Source organism: Centroberyx gerrardi, chromosome 12 (genome assembly GCF_048128805.1).
Source record: "Centroberyx gerrardi isolate f3 chromosome 12, fCenGer3.hap1.cur.20231027, whole genome shotgun sequence".
NCBI classification, from domain to species: domain Eukaryota; kingdom Metazoa; phylum Chordata; class Actinopteri; order Beryciformes; family Berycidae; genus Centroberyx; species Centroberyx gerrardi.
Genome location: NC_136008.1, coordinates 19,965,893 through 19,989,017, shown reverse-complemented (window position 1 = coordinate 19,989,017; position 23,125 = coordinate 19,965,893).

Here is a 23,125-nt window from a genome sequence, read left to right as displayed (position 1 = left end):
GGGTCGGTAAATTTCTTTTGAGCCCGGAGCGAGCGCAATAAAAGAGCATTTGGGGGGTTTAATAATTCAGCATACTAAGTTGCAAACTCACACAAATATCCATGCTCCCACAGCCTCTCATGTTGCCACGGGGCCAGAGACTGCATTGTACAGGGAATTGTCAACATTCCCATGATGAGCCTGCAGGCCCTGTGGTCCAGGGAGGTGTAGAGATGAGGTGGGGGGCAAAATTGATTGTAAATGCTGAATTATTCAACCAGGCCCTCCGCCATTTGAGTGAGTTTCTTCGGTTACGTTCAGAAGAGCTTTCATAGCAAAACAGGAGAAGATTATCTTCCACAGGCCCCCGTGGAGGCCTGAACGCCTCTCATTAATGAGACAAAGCATCTACAGCCCAGACACACAGATACAGACACACCGACAAATTTACACACACACACGGAAATTCTGACACACACGCACACACACGCACACACAAAAGTGGTGCTGACATTGATATCACATAGCTGTACACATACGCTGGCCAGCTTCCAAAGCATACAAAAAAACACACAGGATTAGAAAAAAACAAGAATTCAAATGAGTGTGAAGCTGCTAAATTATGCCATTTTTGAGCCGTTTTTTTGAGCATTATAACTCTCTCAAGATTAATCCCTTGAAATACATAAAAAGCTCATCAAAGTGTTACTTCTTTGATAGGCTCCATTCATTCAGCTGAAACTGAGAAGCCCCATGCTCACTTGAAGAGCAGATACATTTTCAAAGAGCAAAAGAAAGAGAGCGGGAGATGCCAGCTAATCCTTGGCCTTAAGCTGTTAAAACATCCTCGACAAATGTCCTCATAATGCCTATATTCAGTAACAAGATTTGCCTGCGCTCTCTGCAGCGTCTTTATTAATAAAAAGACATAAAAAGAGATATCATGAACCCCAACCTGTCAGTTCAAGGGCAACATTTGTTCATCTTATTTAAAGATCATTAAAATCCGCCCTCAATCACAGCGTGTGCTTCATTACAAATAAAATGAGCGGGGGCTCAATAAAACTAATTAAATGTAAATGCTCTGCTTTACAGTGTTATGGACCTGTTAATACAATTCAGCCTGCCTCCAATTACAGAAAATCTCAATGACCTCATGGCCCATAATAAATCTATCTGATCACATTAAACAGGGACAGGGGACGGAGGCAGCAGGGAGGGGTGTAATGTACTCAGCATGAAACAAAATGAGAGGGATTGGGATGCCAGAGATATGACTGCAGAACCACAGGAAACTCTAGCTTGGCGTTGCAAGCCCTTTGGCCCAGGCTATCATTAAATGACTCGCTGAAATTTTAATTCTCTGATCACATTAAGTGCTTCGGGAAGACAACAAAATCTGGAGCGCAGATCTTGGCGGTGTCATCTCTTCGTGAGGAGAGATATAAAGGTCCTTCGGAGGGAGCGACGGTATAAGGATGCTCTTTTTTTTTTCTTTTGTCCTGGTGTCTCGCGGAGGTTTGGGTTACACCTTAGCATAAGATGACGGGTGTGTGTGACAGCTCATCTCACCACCCGGACATCCTCACTGTCCCGCGCGTCTCTTAGCAGCATGAAATCAAACAGGTCACACGTCACCACGGGGAGACACACACACACACACACACACACACACACACACACACACACACACACACACAGGCACAGGTTTATATATCACTATACTTCTGAGGACCTTCATTAACTACATTCATTCCCTAACCCTAACCCTGACCTTAACCCTCACCACCACACGTCTAACTTTAACCCTTACCTTAACCCTACATGTAATTCTAATTCTAATCTTAACCCTAAACTCAAATCCTAAACATAAATTAACCTTAAACAACTTCTCTGACTTTTTAGGAGTTTAACTCATTGGTCACCTTACCCAATATGTGATGAGAGGATTAGTACCAAAATCATCTCTGTGTTTCTGGTAGATAGTGCGCATGTTAACGCTTTAGCATACAATATGTTAAGTAATTGTAAGCGACTACTTAAAGTCGGTATAGTCATTTAACCCATACCCTGTCTTAAACCTGATCCCTATTCTAATCTAAACCCTAAACCCAAGTCCCAATCCTTAAATAGCACATTAAAGAAGTGAAAACCAGCAAAAGGTCTGTACTTTGGAGGATTTTTCACATCCTTGTGAGGACATTTGGTCGTCATTAGCATTGATATGTAAGAACATGCACACATACTCTCTCAGTCAATGAGACAGACACTAGAAATTATATGAGATGATACCCTGGAAAATGCAAGTGAATCCATAGTCAGAGCAAGTTGAAGAGATATAATTGCACTAATAGTTTCAATGCCTTTGGCTTTACAAAAATGACAAGTGACAAAGCGTTTCGATCACTTGTTGAAATCGTCAAACCATGATATATTCAGAATGAGAGATCAAATCCTATTCTTATTCACACTCTCATTTGCAATACAGCCGATTACCCGTCTGTAGGTCATGCAGATACACGGCCCTTTTAACATCCCCGCTGACCTCATCAGTAATTACAGGTCATGCATTATGGAAATTGGTTTTGTGTGTGTTTGACAGGGTCAATTTCCTGTCAATATTTTTGATGTTTTATCATTCGGGGTCAAGCTGCACGTCTTATTCCATCCCGTTTTCTGTGTCAGGAAAAGTGAGCTCTCTGCTCCGAACTAGTTGAATGATATGGGAAGGTAAACTCCTCATTGTCCCTTCTACTGACAACAAATGATGCTTGGCAATGGCTGCCAAACCAAACATAAACAAAGCGGAGACCTCTTTACCCTCTGGCAACCCGATGAAAGCAGGACCCACTGAGGTCTGAAGTTTTGGATACATCGCTTGTAGGAGTTTTTTCAGTGCCTAATTGATACTAGTTTTATCCTGTTTCAACCCTCTGGGAAGCCAAAGGTGATGTTTTCATAAGAGGATAATGTAAATAAAGCTACACAAGGAGAGGACCCCTACCAGGAGAGCATCATGGGAAGGGACCAAAGGCAGAGCCCACACAAGAAGCTGATCATGACACCAAAGGTTAACATGAACATCATGGTTGTGCTAGATTTACCCTTCTTACCCTCTGACAGCAGCTTGATTATACTTGCTTTGTGAATGTGAGCTGCTGGTTCATATAAGACAAATGTAAAGTAATTTAATCAAATTTGATTGACAGTTGCATCCTAAACATTTACAATGACAGCTTCTGTTTGTCATATCATAACCCATGTCATTACTAACACAGTCTCAAAAAATTTGGTGAAATGAGTACAAACTCTGAAATGCAGATTATGTGTTGTGGACACATAATCGTTCCTCCCCGACAAAGGAAAAAGTATTATTTGACAATATTGGAAACACCATTGTCACCTGTTCGTCACATAAAAAGTTAGCTAATGGTTAAGGTCAGTAAAACAACTTTGGTTAAGGTTAGGATTAGGGTTCGGGTTACTAAAATGTATGGGGCAACTAAATCTTTGTTTAAAACAAAAACAAATTGGTTGAGGTTGATGTTTTGGTCATGATTCAATAAGAAAAACTTGTTTACATAAACTGGGAACCTGGGTCACTGGAGCTGAAGACAAATGCTTCCACACCCTTTATGTGCTATTTCAACGCCAAGCTACTACCTGTTTCTAGTCGTGTCTCCTCCATGTTGACTTCTACCCTACTGCCTGGTGTACGAGCGCACACTGGATTTCCTTTATGCAGGGCTCTGGGGCTCTGCAGCCTAAACAGCGCATACTGTAATCCCCTTAAGCACTGTGCATTGCAAAAAGCGTTACACACAAACACATTTTTTAAAAAAATTTTTCACATACATTATTTGGTTATGTTGATAACACAGACATGTACTGTTGAGATGCAACAAATTAAACATCACAAGTTGCGGTCTGAAAATTAGGGAGCTCTTTTGAGACTTTGTAAGAACATTTAAAAAAAAAAAGGTTTTCTTTCACCGTTTTTTTTTTTCAGTTACAGAGGACAGACGGCGTGGGATAGAATCTGGCAATATTTCGTGGTCGCTTCAATTTAAATGTAAGTTACAAGATTTGACCAAAGTCATTATAAAGTAATTGTATGGGTATTTGGATGTTGGAGGTATATTCAAAATCCACTCAGTCGCACCTACAGTGGGTTATAGATACAGTTTGAAATGGTTCTTTTGGTTGTTTTTGTAAAAGGTGACAGAAATCTGAAGCTAAAGCTTGCAGTGCTTTTGACCTCTCAGTGGTATTATCTGATTACACTGCTGGCAGCCAAACAATACTACACCATAGAGGAGCCAGGACAGGAGCTAGACATACTGTACACACATTCACTAAGTTCAGCTGGTAAATGCCTTTCCTCATGCTGAAAAGCAACATAACCAGCACAGAAGAACATGCCAAAATGAATAAGCCTCTCAGTGGGGAAAGAGGTATGAAAATATTGAAATGAAGAAAAAAGAAACTATAAATTCTTTGGGGCTATGGATAATTTACAAGCTGCTATAATAGCCACAGAACAGTCAGTTGGGTCATAGAAGATCATAAAAAGAAATAATATATTAGATAGGAAGTAGGAAGTATACACTGCAAGAAAGGTCTACCTGAAAACCTACTATAGATTTATTTGACTAAACCATAAAAAATGGCACTAATAGAGAGCAACAAGTCTCCAGGAAGCTTTTGAATCAGGAGAAAATTTATTTCACTGTCCAAACTAGCGGGCTAGAGCTGCTTTCATTCACTCTTCGTTTTCTTAGAAAATAGCTGCTTCTCCAAAGTGTTGAGTTTCATGATTGCGGTCAGCCATAACCAGGGATGTATCAAAATGAATTTACCGACCTTTTTATTTGCAGAATAACATTTACTCACCTTTGTAGGCTGATATAAATCTTCATGATAATCATAATATACATTGTCGTAAACAGTATCAAACTGATGTAAGTTATATGAGGATATGGTCTTTTAAGCAAGGTAAATGCAGCCTCTGTATCTTTGCATTTAGCTAAGGAACTAATCATCACAAAGTTGGCAGCTGAATAAAGCCAGTGAGTTTAATCTGACCACAATGACATGTTTGATCGGCCAGAGCCGGGACGGGGGGGGGGGGGGGGGGGGGGGGGGGGGGGCACAGCCCCTCTCCTGTGGCAGTGGAGAACAAACATAAATCTTCTTCAACAATCTATTTTCCATCATACTTATTCACAGGGGACATCTCAAAGTGGTCTTTACCCTTTCTGTCAATGGCTGCCCTCATCCATCAATTTCATAGAGAATTATACCCCAGATCGATGTAGTTCACGACCGCTGAGCATTTGTCGGGGAGGGAGGGGGGAGGAGGGGAGGAGGGAGGGGGGGGTGTTCTGGTGTACGCCTCGCTGCCTGTTCTTAGAGGCCTGATAGCACTTCTTGTTGACCACCCACTCTTGCCCAGATAATTCACACCATGTAGTGCAAACAAGCCAGACACAATGTTATTCTTTACCATTAGGCCACTTTCATTTTTCTTCCAACCGAGAATGAGGAGCAATGCAGATAAAGCGAGCAAATGCAAACAAACAGACAGACTGACAAACAAAAGAATAAATTAAAAAGAATGAATAAATGAATGACTAAATTAATTAATAAATGAATGAAAGGACAAACAAATAAATAAATAGATGCATGACTGAATAAAGAAGCAAATAAGCAAACAAACAAATAAATAAATATGATAGAGAGGTAGATCAATGAATCACTCAATAAACAAATAAATCAATAAATGAAAAATAGTTAAATGATAAATATATGATGCTGAGAACTACACTATTGGGCCATTTCACTTGAGAAATTACATTTTGCACCTGAAAAACACTGTTGTCTTATGACCTAAACATCGACAAAAATAAATGTAGATGTGCGGGAATTTGTTTTTTCGATGGACCAAAAACACCGTTGTCAGTGTTCAACTAAACTGTTCCAAGCAAATTAAAGCACCGTGTGAAAGGGATCACTAAGTAAAATTATGCATACCCAGTACAACACATACACAAGCACGCAGAGGCCACATCAAACAAGCCTTCAATTTGGCAGATGGCAGATTTGTTCTTACCATGAAACAAAAGATCAGCTATAAAAAAAAAAAAAAAAATTACATGTCAAAGTCTTTGAGCGAGCAGCGTACGCTCCGCACACCCTCTTCAACTTCAGTCGTGTCCTTGTCATCTGCTGTTGTCAAAAGCAATTATTCAAAAAAAGAAGTTCAATTTGAAGAGAAGGACACACTAATAATGGGTGTGAGGGACAAGGCCTGGTCTAGCCATTATGGAATATTTAGCAATACCATTACACACCCTCTGACAAAGATATTCAGGCTGGATAATGGAGCTATGAAGAGCTGTAGCACAATGCATAATTGCTCCTTCTGAAACATTGATGAATTAAATTAGGGGGTGGGTGGGATCAAATTCATAAATCAAATTACAGTACCTTTGCTTGTGCATGCTTAAACGGTCGAGGACTCTTTAGAAACTAGCTTTTAAATTGCAGGGGGGCTAAAGTAAATGAAGTAGGCATAATTATGTGTATCTTCTCACTCCAGCATTGTCTCCAATGAATTTTTTACAAAGGCGACCATTAGCTACAAACTAATGCCAGTTAAGCCTCAGCAAAACTGAATTATTAAATCTGTCAGCCAATATCCCATTACACCCTACTTATGAATAGTTGATTTTATTTTGTATAATTGACAAGGCTTATCGTACAGTGAGGGCTTCGATGGCAGCTTGGGTTTTGAGATGCTGCGATATGTATAGGCCAGCGCTACAAAGGCAGGCTCACCTCAAGTTCATTTACTGCGGTTGGTTGGCTGTCCTTACAGGTGGGATCTCATGACCTGTCATAACCACCTTATATATACAGTGATGTAATATTAGACGGCATGAGGCTGTATGTCTTACAGTACAGTCCTTAGTGTACATGTTGACAACGCTGCTATGAAACAGAGGCTGAAGCATTTCAAAACCATCTTAATCTTTGACAACATTACATAAGAGTGGAGGCAAGGTGTGCGGCATGCGGCACAAAGAAAAACCAAGGACACTGCAGACGTCGTGGAGAGCTTCTTGAACATTATAAAATATTTCAGTTCTCTCTCTATTTTAGACAAACAAACTTAATTTTGCCAGACAACTGTGAAGAAAAAGAAAGGTTTAGCAATTAAAAAGCATTTTAAGTAAATAGGAACACATAAATATGCAGCCCGTTTTTTTCCTCCGCACTTTTTCTCCTATTATGCAAATCCTTCTCCTACACACACACACACACACACACACACACACACACACACACACACACACACACTTAAGACATTAAGTCCTCAACCTGGACTGGGCTTGTGAGGGATATTGGCATGTACACGAGATTGATGAAAATTACTTCCAGAGCATTTATTTCTCCTAATACCACTGAAAGAAGAGTGTGCACTCAGGAGATATTTGATCTGAATTAGGGAAACTGATGAAGCAATTGATTAATTGGAATTTAAGCCATCAGTCACCGGAGCCATCAGCAGCATCATTTACATTCCAAACAATCAGCTGATGGCCCAATAGGACACTGAGTATTAATACGCAGGAGTCAATGTGATACGGCCACGTCGCCACCAACCCTTATTGACAAGCACAATGACACTTTTAATCCCCGCTTGATCAAATTGCATATATTTTGGGATTTCCACACCAATTCAATATATCTTATGAATTTTTAATCTGGTAGGAGGAGCAGGGGGTTTAAGCAATAGAGATTTATCTCTTTCTTTCTTTGTGGCCAAGCACGCTAAAGACAGGAGGGAAAGACAAGATCCAGTTAAACAATTGCTATCTTACATCTTTCTTGTACGGGACGGATATTTTGTGTCATTGTTCATTTATTTGTTCTAGCCCGTACAAACTTAAATGCATGCAAGAGTTACGGATTTCTTTTGCTCGTCGCTATCATTTCTCTGATTGAATGCATACAGCACTGAAATATGTAATTCAACGTTGTAACCTTACACCGCATGCAGGATCTCGTTCAGTTTGAAACATGAACATACCATTCAAATATCAACTCAAATATACCAGTGACTTTGTCAGTCCAAAGTCGTAATACAATACAATACTAACTGAGTGGCATCCATGCTATTTAAAGATTCTTTTCAGGCAATAAGTTGAATATCTGTTCCTGGGTAGTATTGAAAACGTTGTGCTCAGCAGAAACAATAGATTTCACTTTGGAATTGACAGTTATAAACTTTACGCTTAGCTTAGATCAAGGCAATCACTGTTTTGTAGTGGCACTGACCTATGATGTCATCATCATAAGAGACCTTTCCTAGTAAGGATGTGATGGATGGCGACAGGCAGGAGGCGGCCAAGTTCAACATCAGCCCAAACAAGCTCAACATTTTCACAATATGCTATTATGGCACAGTAAAAATTCATGGCTCGGAAACTGTTTTGAACTGAGACTTCACTCAGTGGGACCCTGCCGCAAAATATCTGACAATCAAACAACAAAGGCATGTAACAGGAAATGCTCCGTGTAAATATAGAGATTCTATGAAGGAAATGAGCCAAAAAAAAAAAATCCCACTAAATATGGCAAGATCTACTATGAGTCAGACTACCAGCCAAGATAGTCTGACTCATAAAAGGACGTGCTTAACCTTTAGCTTAGTTACTGTGGACTAGAAATATATATTTTCTCATGCTCTGGCACAAATTCACAGACGCAAACATGAATTACATGCCGGGCTATATGATTCACAGAAGGCAGTGATTGTTCCTTCAAAGTGCCCATTACAGAGGCCTATCATTGCGACATCAAGCCCTCCTTCCCATTGACAGTGCTGACGTTTCCCCACTAGGCTTGAGCCCCCTACTGACAGCAACGCCAGTAGTGCTCCCTCCCTCCATCCCTCCCTCCCTCTCTCTCCATCTCCCTCTCTCTCTCTGTTTGCTGCTCTCACAATGTTAGATTTTGCTGAAGAAGTTAGTCATTAGTTGAAACAGCAGAGTGTTGTAATGAAATCTGCCGGCCACATCAATAGTGTTTACTGTTGCCAGTTTGCTTTGCTCCATGCTTTTTTAATTTATTTGTTTGGTGTGCAGCAGCACAGCATCACTGTAATGAAGTTTGCCCCTGTTGACGTGTGAGGGCGAGCGACTCAACCCCATGTAATATTGCCGTGCACATGGATCACATATCTGTGACATTTAATAAGCTACTTATCATGTACCCCTTGGGTTAATCATTTATCAACACCTCATCAGATCACACTGATGGATTATTCTCAATAAAAGCACCTTCCTGTGGCTGGTTAGCCGGATCGCTTGCTGACTGGGAGAAGTGCTGTACTCCGACTGGGTTCTTTCCCCAACTTAAAGCTCTAATTAAGTAGCCAGGGCGCTAAGTTACGGAGAAACAGCCAGCGGGAACCACAGTAGACAGGCTGCGCTGCTACAGCGGCAGCAGCAGCAGGCCCACTCACTGCGATCGTTTCCTCAGACGGGTGTCAAAACACCCCCGGTCTGCCTCCCATCAAGTCCCCTGCACAGAAATAGGAGGTGAGCTTCTGAAAGGAAAGATTAAAGTTCTCTGGAAGTACTGTTGGCAGCTGCACATGCCCTAAAGATAAACTTTATCCGGCCGCATGTGCAAAACTTTGCTGGAGTCATTTGTCATCTTCTAAAGTAATACATTTCCAAGTGCCTCGGTTTTTAGACAAGAACATGAGACTGGCCACCCCAATGTGGTCCACTAGTGGTTCACTATTTTGCGGCAATGGGAAAACTCTCAAACCTACCAAACTCCTGCAAGAGAATACAGTATCCAGCAGTTATTGAAAATGGATCTGCTGTGTTACAAATGTCTGCTCTAGGATAAATGAGGTTCATTTGTGTCTGTGATATTACATAGCATTCGGTCATTGCCTGTATTTGTGTATATGCGTTTTGATAAATGTAAAGGAGCAGTCGTGAAATTTCTATTCCCTATCCAGTTAACCACCCCCCAGCACACACACACACACACACACACACACACACACACGCGCACACCCTACCAATCCAAGCCCTTCTGCCAGCTAGCCATCTGGTCAGAACATGATCATCATATGCAATCTGCCCACCCAGGCTGGCACTGATTCACCAGACCAACACTCCAATTACCCTCATCATGCCAACAGTACAGCAGAAAACCAAACAGCACGCACACACCACAATGGGACCCACCTGTGCAGGGGTGGCACGATTGCCAAATAGAGGTCTAAAGAGAGGTCAATATGTCATAGAAATTGAAATACCGAGCTCTACGATTAGATACATTTATAAACACGGTACAAGACTTGATTAGCCTTCATACTGTAGTGGAAACCCCAGACTATATGTTGTAAGGTTGAAGTCACCTCACTCCAAATCATCCCTCTACATTGTCACAATGGATTAGGACTAGGGTCACGACCTCTGCCTGATCAATAAGCAAACATGGTCACTGCCCACTCACCAACATTTATTGTACTTAAAGACAGGAGCTGGGCTGGGAGGCATAAGAGGTCGCTCATGCAAACAAAGAAAAAAATGAAATGAAAAAAGATTACTTTAAATCCACTAAGTGCATAGGTATCTCAGAAGAACAGACAATCTAAAGGGTAAAATTTGGTGCCAAATTAAGGGCAGTAGTTATTTGTAACTTATATAAGCGAACGTGCATTTTGCCTCATCAGTGAAGCCTGACCACATGACTTCTCTGGCCCCTATCAGATGATAAGCCCACTGGCTCAACATTGATCCATCTCTCAGCCTATCTCCCTTTTCTTAATTTTAATTTTCCCCACTCCTAACCCATGTTAATTCATCCCCTCTGCTGTATGATCCATGGACCAGAGGCCCCAGCAGCACAGAGTGCCAGGAAGGGTCACTGTCAATTATATCCATTTAATACCCACTTATGTCTGCAACGACGTCTTCCTTCTGGGGTCACAGAGACTTCGCCCTGCACTTTATCCAATAATCTCACAGAATATAGGCTTGGATATTCCAAAAGATCAATGTCATTAACAAGGAGACACAGAACGCATTTGATTATGGACGTAATTAGTACAGGCTTGAGGGGCCTTGCTCCTATGCACAAAGAGGCAAAATCCATTTAGTATCAAAATTACCTTAAAAATGGACACCACTTTGAGATCATTTTTGCAACTGATGACCACCATAATGCAATTAGCATCAGTAATGACAGGGAATTAGGTCTCATATACATAATATTGACGTCTAACTTTGACAGATAAAGATGAACATTAACCGTGGCTGCAAGCAAGTCTTGTTCCAAGAGATGGTGAAATGGTTCAATGTAACATCAGCAGTCGCAGTCAGAAATGTTGGATTGTGGCGCTAAGGATTGCTCCTCTGTTCCATGGCAGTTTACCTGTGGAAAAAAAGGCAATCCTATTGGGCAAGTGTGTCTGAGGACCTGTGAAAGGTGACACTGTGGATGCTGCATTAAGAGGATGAGCTTTTAATAATTCTGTCACAGGGCCGGGGAATATCAGGCTGGGATCACTTTACAGCCCAGCTGAACACCTAGCCATCTCTCCAATGAGAGGCCAGCCTCATTAAAACCCTGTCCCCTGCTGACTTTATCTCTGCGTCATCAGATCACTCTTCCCTCCTCCATTTCTCTCTCTTTTTGTCTCCAGTATAGTCTTGGTCAGCTTTTTGAGATCGCAGACACACCTAGAGGTGTTGCTGTCTATCAGCGATGCACTGGTGTCAAGCAACTAGGTCAAGCACATCTAAACTGAACAGTGACTCAGTAGTAAGGTACAATTCTGAAAACTCCAGGTTCTGGTTTAATTACCCACAGTGCAACAGTGAGACTTAAAATTACCTGCTGCATAGGTTGATTTAAAGATTTAAGTTACCCTCAGTAACAATAACCTTTGTGGTTTTTGGTAATCTGCGTAGAGCAGCAACACATACCTCTTTACTGAGAACAATCTTGGCCTCCAGTGGAAACCTGTTGCGAAGGATGTGAAAGGGAACAGACAAAATGACAGGGCTGAGGAGAGTTTCTGTGGCTTGTATTGGATTGCATTGCCCTGAAACTCAAGCCTGTGTGGTAACAGGGTACAGCCACTTAAGATGGCAAGATAGCCACGATGACGGACAGTTTAATTTTTTATATAATATCATCTATGGGTCATAGTTTGCAACATGGAGAGAGGGGAGATACAGAGCAGTAGGTTCCAAGTGTAAAACATTCTATAAAATTGTTTAATGGAAAAATAAATTCTTACTTGGAATAAAATTCTATTTTTCTTTCTTAGTTTAATTTGATATCAGAGGCTAAGGTAAGTAATAACCTCTCACCGAATACGAAACTGGTTGACATGGTTCAAATGTCTAATCTTGTAACATAAATTCATAGGCACCAACAAATAATGCTGATAATACGTAGTCAATTTACATTTGTATTTTGCCTATAAACAAGTTCCCATGCTTCATCAAACATCTCATGATACCCAATTATAGGTCTGTATACTTGTAGTAGATTAGAGGACCTTACAAAATGATGGAAAAAAGGGGGGTAAAAAGCCCCGCTGCATAATGTCTAGCTGATTTTACTTTATAGTAGACTACTAAACCGCCGTAAATGCACACATGCTAAAATCCTTCTCTGTTTTCCATCAAGCTGCTGTGTAGTGGCTATGTTAAATGTAGGTGGTAAGCTCATATATCTAATTATACAATAGCCAAACATTTTTTGTTAATGAAATGGAAGGAGTGTAATTGAAAACTTCAGCATAATTATTGCTTGGCGAGTGGCTGGCTTCGGAAAATTGCACGTGTAGGAAGAGGTCTCAGCAGGGGTACTCAAGACTTATGAATCAAGCCATTTCAAAAATCCTACAGAGGCGCACGTGCACACACACATGCACATGCACTCATGCGTCGTCATCATCATTATCAGTGTAACACAGGGAGCCAAAAACAGCAACATTACATACAGCATGAAAGAGCGGAGATTGTGCAAAGTGGTTTGCTTCATGCATGTTTACTGTTGCCTCACTGACCTGTGATCTTGCAATGGCAAAATAAATTGTTTATGGTTTAATTTACAATCTTTCTTATTTTCCTATATGCAGAGTATGTAATGGGTTAAAATAGGTAAGGATATGGATAACTTGGGACATCACCCTGTACCCCATGAGTCCCTGCGCAGAGAAACCAGAGCAGCCAAGACACATAAAGCCAGGTCAAAACGGCTAGGCAGCCCTGCTAACAATGTTTGTCACAACTGCCCTCTTTCCATCCCGAGCTCAAATGAGAGAAGTCAGAGAAATATGGGATTACCATGAGTTATTTATGACGCTGAAACCCAAGAGCCCTCTTTATGAAATCATCTCTGTTGATTGGGTGTTCTTTCGTTGCGGAGCATCTGATATGATTTCAAATGGTTTAACATCAAAGTCACTTGTGTAAAGTATGAGTAGTTTTGCACACATTCAATCAAAACACAGATCTTTATCAGCATCATGCTGATTGACATGAGCGGACTGTTGTGAAACAGATACTGGGGCTGTCATAGTAATTATGGATTTTTCTTTTTAAAGATACAGCTTGGAAAAAAAAGATAGATCATGTGCCGTTTACACTGAAAGGCTGTCCAGCCAGTGAAAGTGTGTTGGAGTCAGAAATCTGGCACAAACTGACATGGGAAAAAGGACTTTGGAGGGGCAACTCTTTGAAATGTTACCCATCAATACTTTTGTAAAGCAAATTCTCAAATCAAAGCATAATATAAGGCTATAATACCAGATTTTATTGATATGAACAGTGTATTTACATCTACACCTGCCCACATTTACATTATGTTACAGCAGTAGCCTGTGTGATCGCTTTCATTACTGTAGCAATGGAATGGCAATCTTGGTGCGGCAGTTGTATACTCAATAATCAGGGTGGAAAACCTACACCAAGCACAGAGAAATACACACGGATACAATCAATGGCAGTCCATAGTTAATGAACTTTCTGACCTTTAGGAAAATGTACACTGCTTAACCAGATTCTGTGTATTTAATAATTCAGTTAGAGAGAAAGAGAGATAGATAGAGGAGAGTCTCTGACCCAATATAGTCAGGAATATCCTTTTGTCCAGAGACAACGATTGACATTTTATTGCTTTGACCAAAAGAAGAAAAAACTCATTATGGAGACATCCATTTGTGTGGGTTTTAATAAAAAAGAGAAAATGAATGTTAGGCACATCCCTAGGTTGGACTAATGGGAAAATCTATGTGGAAAATTAAACCTCCAAATGAGGGTCCTGGACATTTTAGGTCATTAGCATGGAGACTGTGGTCAGTAAACTGAATTTACATGCATGGGCATTACATTTAAAGAAGGTATGTGGAAGGAGAGCAGAGGAGAGGAGAGGAGAGAGCTTGATCTGCCATTGAGATCTTCTGAATGGGAGATCATAGGTGCATTATTGATGAGTCTCAGTTTGAGTTTCAGCTCCAGAGGAAATGATAAGGTGTAATGCAATGGTCTACTGTGATCACGGACAGCTGCGTCCCACATACTGTATTGCAGGCTGCTAAGGTGGCAATTTGTTGCTGTGCTTCCACTCTAATATCTATTTTTGTGTACTTTTTTAGACCGTTGTAGTGAGAATAGTCTTCAGATGACTGGTTATGCCAATCTCCACCTGTCGCATGTGGGCCTTTATAAAGCCAGAAGGACAAAAGCTCCGGTTTCCCAATAGTGGAGTTATATTTGGAATATACAAAAAGAAATTTAAAGGACAATACATTGACTTTTTGGAGTTTGGCCCATTGGTCTCCTTACCCAATATGTGATGAGAGGATTGGCACCAAAGTCATCTCTGTGTCCTGGTTGATGGCTCCATGCAGTGCACATGCTAACGCTTTAGCATACACTGCAACTAGCATTATCCTAAAAGTGAGAAAATGAGAACTTGTAGCAACTGTAAGGATGGATGGTTAGTTAATTTTAATGACACACGTCTAAACCTGCCAGGCTTGTTTATGGGATTGGTCAAATTTGACAAAAAGAACGCTTTCAATGGCATTGAAGTTATGAATATACAGGCCATACAATTAAAACCATTACCATCATTGGATTACTAAAAGGTCTTCATACTTTGGATAATAGTCACCAACAATTACTTAACATATGCTAAAGCATTAGCATATGCTAAAGCGTTAGCATGCGCACCGGACAGAACTATCTAGCAAAGACACAGAGATGATTTTAGTGCTAATCCTCTTATCACATATTAGGTAAGGTGACCAATGGGCCAAACTCCCCAAAAGTCAATGTAGTCCTTTAAATGAAAAGCTCTCAGTATATTGTGTAGCCTATATGAAATGAGTGGAATGAACAATGTCAAGGAGAAGGGAAAAAAAATCAGGCTCCTTTCTTGATTGTTATTGCTCAGTGCTTACCGTGTTTTCTGGGCTTGCACATGTAATCAATATCTCCAGGCAATTTTAAGCGTGATCAGTTTGGATGGATTATTGCTTGGCAGGAAGGCTTTTACATCGATCCTCTCATCATGTCAATCACTGACAGTGACAACTCTGAACTCTTCAAGTTCCATACATCAGCAAGTAATGTTCACATTCTGGCTGCATCAAAATAAAATATCAGTCAAGAGGCTACTGCAGAATCTGCTGAGGTTGGGTTTAATGCACACCATAATGTACTTCAAAGCCTTGTGTAATTTCAGCGTTCTGTGACATTCATTCATCCACTGGTTCTTTATCCCCTTTAACCACCACAACAAAGTCCAGTGGGTCTTTTACTCTTCCCTCTGCAGAAAGGGGGAAGAAAAGGAAATGGGATGCAATGCTTTTATTAGTTTTTTAACATAGGTTTCTCCTTTGTGTGTTTAGCAAGGATGAAAGTGACAAATTATATTTACTCTTCGTTTTCCTCTGCGTTTTTGTGTACTTGTACTTTATTGGGTATTTTTTTTAAGTCATGTTAACGTATGTTTTGAGTGTTTTAGAGTATACATTTTGCAGGATTGCATCAGAAACTGGCTGATCACACATTGATCTGCATCAAACCTGTGCAAGTCAAATAACTGTGAAATGAAATACTCAAATGTATCCATGATAGTAGCTGACATCCATCCAGCTACAGTATTATTACAGTCTAGTTAGTTTGGACAGCAAAGGCAAAAGCAACATCAGTGTAGTAATGTTTCGAATAATGTTTTATTATTATTTTTTAATAATTTTCATTTTTTTTAGTCACAGATCTTATAATAATAGACCATAATGACAATAACAATGACATGAATTTCACAATTTTTTTAGAGCTCTCAACATGGTCTATAACAGGATACCACATATTGAACTGTGTTCTCGCATCGTTTTGGCCTTCCATGTTTAAGATCTTATGTAACAATGTCAGAACAACAGCTCACCCTTCCATGTTTGTCAAGTGCTGTTGTTGTGGCTTTACAAGCCTTGCCTCTTAATTTTTGCAGCTACTAGCGTAGCGTAAATCTCACATAATGAACAGCAGATAGCACAGACTGGTTCAAATCAGTGTTGGAAAACTGGGGCTGCCTAGTAAAGATTGAAACATGGAGTGAGTTGTAATATCCTCAATTTCTCCAAGCTGGAGTAAGCTAGAAGCATGTAACTGATAGTGTCCATGCATATTTTACACTACAGTCCAGGTGTAAAGTTTCATCGCTTGTGAGCAGCTGAACAGATTTGACAAAGTTAGACTGTTAAATGTTGAAAATTTGTTTAGACATACTATGGGGTTAACACGGGACTATATCTAAATATATATAACCGCATATGGATTATAGTCAAAAATCTTCACAGATGTACATTACACTTGTAACGTAATGTGACTTGATGTGACTTAAAGTGGTAAGAACTTCATTTTTATTTATTTATTTTAATTATTATTAAAATGTCTCCGTCTATGGTGCTCAGTGCACTTCCCAGAGATCACCTGTCAAGCAAACAGTGTGTCCAGTACTGTGACGTCTTGTTCCTTGGATTTTCTGCTGATGTTTGAGTTTCTGTAGCTGGCGCTCTTTTCTTTGTCTGTTCAGTCATGGTGGCTATCGCTGCTTATGCTAACTACCCAGTTCTTCTTCTATTTATTCCAATCAAACTGCTGTTGTTAAAACGCATCACTTCCTGTGTTCCAGAGGATTTTTCTCAGGAAAGACCTACCAGACACTGGGTGTTCAGAACAGCAAATGTAAAAGCTCTCATGAACTGGCTATAGGTTGAATCACTATTGTGTTATATTAATCAGTAACAGAGAGTAGGAAGAGACATTTATGTATCTGAAAATGTTGCAGATTATAAAACAAGTCTGCTCAAGACATGTGTAGGCAGCAACGTTTATATATTATATTTTCGGGAAGCCATATTTCACTTATTAGACATATCATTAGTGGCTCTATTGCCACTTTGTATAGCATAGAAGTTGTTGTGTGTCTCATATGGCTGCACATAAGGACGAGAGTTGAAAAGAATTCAAAAGAGTGGATCATGATGGTCATAACGACATTGCAATTAGTGGCAACTCTATAGGCCCATATACCAATAACACAGTTAAACCAGCCGATTAAAGCTGAAATAAGTCAATATTTATCATTCTGTAACTCAATTGCAAAACTCCATTTTCTCATAATGGCCTCTGATAATGAGGAAGCTCTCCTTGGTCATGTGACTGAAGTGGACCCTAATCATTGGACTGTTACAGTAAGTCATGACAGTTTATTGGCGTAAAATTCCATAATGGCGCAGATCAATACCAACCCAGGAGGCTTTCCTCTCAGCCGGATTTGACACATTTGAATAAGTACCGCTGAGGGGGAGCAGGCTTGTATTGAGAGGATTTAATCCCTCAGTGGGTAAAGACATGCTAACCAGAGTGATATTCATCTGCCAAGGACTAATAACATGACAAAACAAACTATGACAGCAAGTAAGAAATCTGGACGGACCTTCAGGCGGCATTATTGAAGCCCTCAAACTTTCCCATTTCAGACAAGGGTCATCATCAAAAGCCATGAAAACAATTTGACCAAATAATGCCTACGTCGTGAGAATAAAAGATACAATCAGGCTCGTGCCCTTCTCACCCCCCTCCTCCTTTGAGATCTCTGTGTTGGGAATAATGTAGGGCTTCGGGGAGCAGGTTGTGAGATAAAAGGCCACATCAGAATGATGATCTCTATCGATCGGCAACCTTGGGCACACAGAGGAGGTCCGGCATTTGTCACGTCGAAGCTGAACCCAATAGCTGATCCACGCCACCTCTGATGAATTGGGCCTGTTCTCCAAGTTTGTTTAATTGATGACGTGTTCCTTTTGAGGTGGACTGCCACTATGTTCCACGCATTCATTGATTTTCCAAAACATCTCATTTCCCCTCCTTGTGGTGTTTTTTTTTTCCCTTTTTAAGGACCTAACTGCTCAAGATAAACCCACCCCCCACCTTGACTAGTCCACAGCAAGAGCAGTATCCTTCAACCTGCTTCCGACCAGCCAGTTCCACTCTCAGAAGGCGCTGATGAATATAGCTCTTTGTTAGTATAGAGGCCTGCTAGGTGTATCAACTTAAAAGTATTATGAGAACTGAGCAAAAGTCAAGGGGTTTTTCTCTCCTCACATTCCTCTTACATGGAATAGAAGGAGAGATGCAGCAGTTAGCTGAAGGTGGTACTCAAGCACACACACACTTACACACACACACCCACACACACACAGGCACACAAACACAGTGTCACTTTCAAACAGGAGGTACCTCATCTCACAATTACATGCACTTCAAAATCTCCAAAGCAGGTTTTTCCCATTAGAACTCAAGTTTTCTGACTTAAATTTATGACATAATGTTTTTTCCCTATCTTTTCAGACCTTGCTCATTGTCTTTACACCCTGTGGTGAGTGGCAGTTAGACATTGGTTATGATAACCACTGTTTACTGTTGATGCATGCAGTAGAGTTCATCAAACACAAGCATTTTGATGTGAAATAGCAACCACAGGCATCTACTTTGGTGAGCAGTGCAGAACTGTTGATCTCTTACTGTACCCAACTGTTAATGTTTCAAAATGCTCTCAAGGCTAAAGTGCACCACGCTTCAGCAACTCTTAACAATCCATACAGGAAAGAATCTGAATTTGTAAACCACACAATCCTATTCCAGGGGATCTGGAGTGCGTAACTTTGTCATCTTGAGGGCCTGTGTGAAAACTAACACTTGCTGAAGCGGCCAAGCAACCAGTCAAGCGCTAGGTAGGCAGCTTTTGGCCATCAAAGGGAAATTCCAGCCTAATGGGGATTCAGAGTTTCCAGTGTATCCCTCTGCCATCCACAGAGAATGGCGATTACCTGAGGAGTGTCGTCACAGACACACACACCTCTCACACACACTATTAACTTTGGAGTTTGTACCTCAGGTGGATGCATACGTTTTATACAGGAGAAAGTTAGTGTGGAATTTAACAGTGGAATGAGCATGAGACTGAATGTGTAGCATTCATCATGGGTGTAAAAATTACAAAATATATATATATATATATATACACAGCATCCCCGGTGAACTCAGCACGCTACGGATTGATTCTACACTCGAGACATGGCAGTAAAAACAAGAGGACCAACAACAACAAAGGCAGAGAAATTGTGCAAAAAGGCACACTTTTGGATTTAAAGCACCTATCTAAGATCCAAGGGCCTTGAGAATGGGATTGGATTACTGTCGGTTAGATTTACTCCTGTGGCTCTTCGCCACTACATCATCGTAGGGCCCCCTGCCTCTGGATCAATGGGGATATTTACTGCGCCTGTTTCAGGGAGACTTTCACAGTAGGCAGGGCATTAAACAAACAGCCGACAGCCCCGTCCCAATGATGGCCTGTCTGTTCACACTGTGCCATGCCCAAATGTCACACATATTCACTTCAAACAGGTAGCAAACAAACACAAGTGAGCTGGAGATAAAACAAAGGAGGCCAAGCAATTCTCCCTGTGTGCTGAATAAAGGAGAAAGCTGGCACATTTCAAGAAAAGAAAAATATCCCAAGAGAAATGGAAAGGCATGTTATGTTTACTTTTAGATAATTAGCCTTGTAACCCTCTCTAAAATTATACGTATTAAAATCCTCTTAAATGGACACACCTCAAATAAAATTATTTCTTGTCTGCATTCTTGGTTGCTCATAAACATTCTGGCCTTAACAGTAAAATGAAATTGCACTTTACATGTTAGGCATTGCATTGCATCGCATTACTTACTGGAAAAACATAATAGCAGCATAATATCTAGGTAACATGCAATTTTTGTTTATGGAAATAACAATCCTACAGTGTCATAGTTTATAACCCCATTTAACCCCATGTTGAGTTGGAAAGGCATCATAATTGAAATCACTTGAGGTGAAACAGCCCTCCTTCACAAAATACTTCCATGAAGCAACAGCCTATTGAATTATATTATAAAATTGAGAAGAATTGCTGTTTAGAGTCTCAAACAACAGTCTTTACATACAGATGGGCTGTCTGCAAAATCATTTGCTAAATGCTAGCACATGAGTTGAAGAATGAGTGGAATGTATTTTTTTTTTTCTACTTAAATATGAGCAAAATAAGTTCCCTCATGGAGAAAAACAGTCGGTATGAAATTTCTTCATTACTTGACAATTCCAGTGACTAAGCCCGAGCAATCAGCTGACAGTGCAATGTTAAACAATGGGCTTACAAATAGTAGCCCACATTCCCGAATCAGCCCAAAGAGCTCCTAAGGGCAAACTCAACTCAGATTCAACAACATAAAAAGTAATATGTCTGTAAAACCCATAGGAAAAAATAACAAAAACAAAACAAAACAAAACACAACTATGTCTTAAAATAGGATAAAAGCTACTGCAAGCTGGATGTAAACACAGAGTTACAGGCCAATCATCACTTAGAGAACCAGCAAATTAGCCACTGGTGTCTGCAGCTAATATTATCTAACTATTTGCAATAGTTCTATTTCTTTGTATATTCATATATTTTTGTTAAGGCTGTATTATTACGTTTTTGCTGCTTTGAGGTCTCCTGATTTGATCAAACAATTATCATGTCTAGTAGCTGCAACTCACACATAGCAGCTGCTCAAAAATGTCTGCGAACACGGGCAGCGGTAATGCGGGCGCCGGGCATTAAACTTAATTTCCATTGACACTGTGGGTGAACACATAAGAGGAAAAGTTAAAATCAGATAATCAGATTTGTCTTTTTGGAGCAGCTTCAACTGTTTTATTTTTGCCTCCAGCGTCATCTTTTCATGCCTTAAGAAAAAGGAGTGTTAATCTTTTACTGTATATTGGGAGGAATTCAGTATCAAAGGCTCGCAGCGGAGTGAATCACGTCTGCCTGTCTAATCGCCACAGATAAGTCCGGAGAGGAACTTTTCTTCCCTTCAGTTACCATCTTGCACCTGACGTGGCTGCATGTTGTTTACAGCAGGGATATTTTTTATCTCCGTCCCTGAGAATATCTGGTATAAATTTATCTTGTGTGTACGCATGTGTGTGTTTGTGTGAGAGCATGTGTGTGAGCGTGAGATTGGGTGTATGCACATGTGTCAAGACCATGTGTCAAGTGTGACGCTCCGGGGGGACTGAATGCTGGGAGGCCACCAGCGCTTTACCTCACACACACACACACACACACAGACACACACCACTCAAACATACCCATACCCATAAGACGACTTCATTGAATCCCAACCAGCATATGCTACCCAGACACAATGTTGTCTCACAGATCCATACTGCCACAGCAGCACAGGAATGCATCCTAGTTATGAAGTGAAAAGCCTTGGCACATCGCTGCTGCAGACAGATGTGACTAAGACTGATTATCATGGGGACACATGCACATTGTCTCACATATATGAACATGTGATCTCCTGATTCCCATTGTGTTTCTAAAGCACAGCAGTTACTTTCATAAGTCACAGCAGGGCTCATTACGTCACAATTTGTCCTCGGTCCTGGGAATAGTTACAGAAAGACCTGTACATGTGCTTAATGTGAGCGCTGATAAATTTGCCACAAATCTACAAATTTTTAAAGTACTAATCAATCATTGGTTATTGGTGGAATTATGATTTGTAAGCCCCATTAATGATTGTGATTAGGATTTGGATTCTGATTTTACACTGAATGTACAAAATATTAGGGACGTCTTCCTCACATTCAGTTGCAGGAAGCTTAAAAAAAAAAAAACGTTCTCTAACTCGTCTGCTTCTCTTTATCTTCATCTCCTCCTTTGTGATCGGTATAGATTTAATGAGGGAAATCAATAAGGGATAATGGCTTTTACCTGGATTCACCTCATCAGTGCACTTCATGAAAAGAGCAAGTGTCCCTAATATTTTGTACATTCAGTGTACATCCTTAAAAATCCTGGTTAGGAATGAAGCGTCTGGACTGGTGTGTATGGATATATGGATATATTTCCCATTGCATGAATAGTTGTTGATAGAGTATTTCACTTAACAGTACAAAGACCAGTGGATTTTCAGGGTCTAAGAGAAGGCACACGAGCCATCAATTGAAGAGGATAAATTTAATCATAACTATTTCCTTTGTATATTTCTGAAATGTTGTATATTTGCACAGAGTATAAAGGCATTTTTAAATCTGAGATATTTCAATTCTAAAATTCAAAACAGCAGTCAACTGACTCCACTTGGCCTTTCTAGTGTTAATATTTTGCCCATCCAGACACACACACACACACACACACACACACACACACACGCAGACACACCTACACACACACACACACACACACACGGTCCACAGTGCATGAATATAGTAATTTGACAATCTTTTCCATATTATTATGATTTTGCTTTTAACAAAAGATAAATAACAATGCAAAGCAACAAAAAAAATGGATTCACCAGAAGCAGGAAAACAGATTTTTGAGGGGGGAAAAAAATCTCAAATCAAACATGTTCCTTTTAGGTTGCACAAGGATTTCTATGTTTTAATCACTACAAAATGTCTGGTAACTGTGGGCAAAACAGCC